The sequence below is a fragment of the Populus euphratica genome, unplaced genomic scaffold, assembly GCF_000495115.2.
Source record: "Populus euphratica unplaced genomic scaffold, PopEup_1.0 scaffold554.1, whole genome shotgun sequence".
Lineage (NCBI taxonomy): Eukaryota > Viridiplantae > Streptophyta > Magnoliopsida > Malpighiales > Salicaceae > Populus > Populus euphratica.
The window spans coordinates 59,342-60,182 of NW_011500430.1; positions in this window are offsets into that span (position 1 = coordinate 59,342).

Here is an 841-nt window from a genome sequence, read left to right on the forward strand (position 1 = left end):
TCAAGTTGGGTCTGGACGCGACCGTGCCCAATTCCATATTGGGCCTCGACATGTCCACACTCAACCCTACATTAGGAATGGTCATGATCGTGGTCAACTCTATGTTGTTCCTAGATGCATCTTTGCCTAACCTCATATTAGGTCTGGCCGCGACCGCAGCCAACTCCATGTTGGCTCGGGACCCATCCTCGCCCAACCCTGTGTTGGGTCTGGATGCGTCCATGTCCAACCCTGTGATGGGTCCGGATGTGTCCATGCCCAACCCTGCGTTAGGTTTGGACTTGACCGCGGCCAACTCCAAGTTAGACCTGGACCCTTCTATGCCCAACCCCATGTTGGATCTGGATGTGTCTGCATCCAACTCTGTATTGGACCTGGACGCGTCCATGCCTAAACCCATATCAATTTTCTTAATTCTTAATATATTAATATATGTTATAAATATTATTATCTCTCTTATAATTCAAAGTGTTTATATCAATAATATTATTATTTGTGTTGTAAATATTATTATCTCTCTTATAATTCAAAGTGTTTATATCAATAATATTATTATTTGTGTTATAATCGTCCTTGAGATTCTTAATATAATTATTAAGTGATAAATATTATTATTTTTATTATAATTAATATTATTAATAAAATAATTAATAAATTTGAAAGAAATTATTATTAATATTAAAAAATATTATTTTTTATATTATAAATTTTTACAGTATTTGTTATGAAAATAAAAGGTAAGCTCGCTGCGTAGCGTAATGATTAGTACTTAAAAGTGCATTTTTATCAAGGTTTTATATCATTATTTTGCACTTGAAGTATCAATAACTCCTTAACTAAA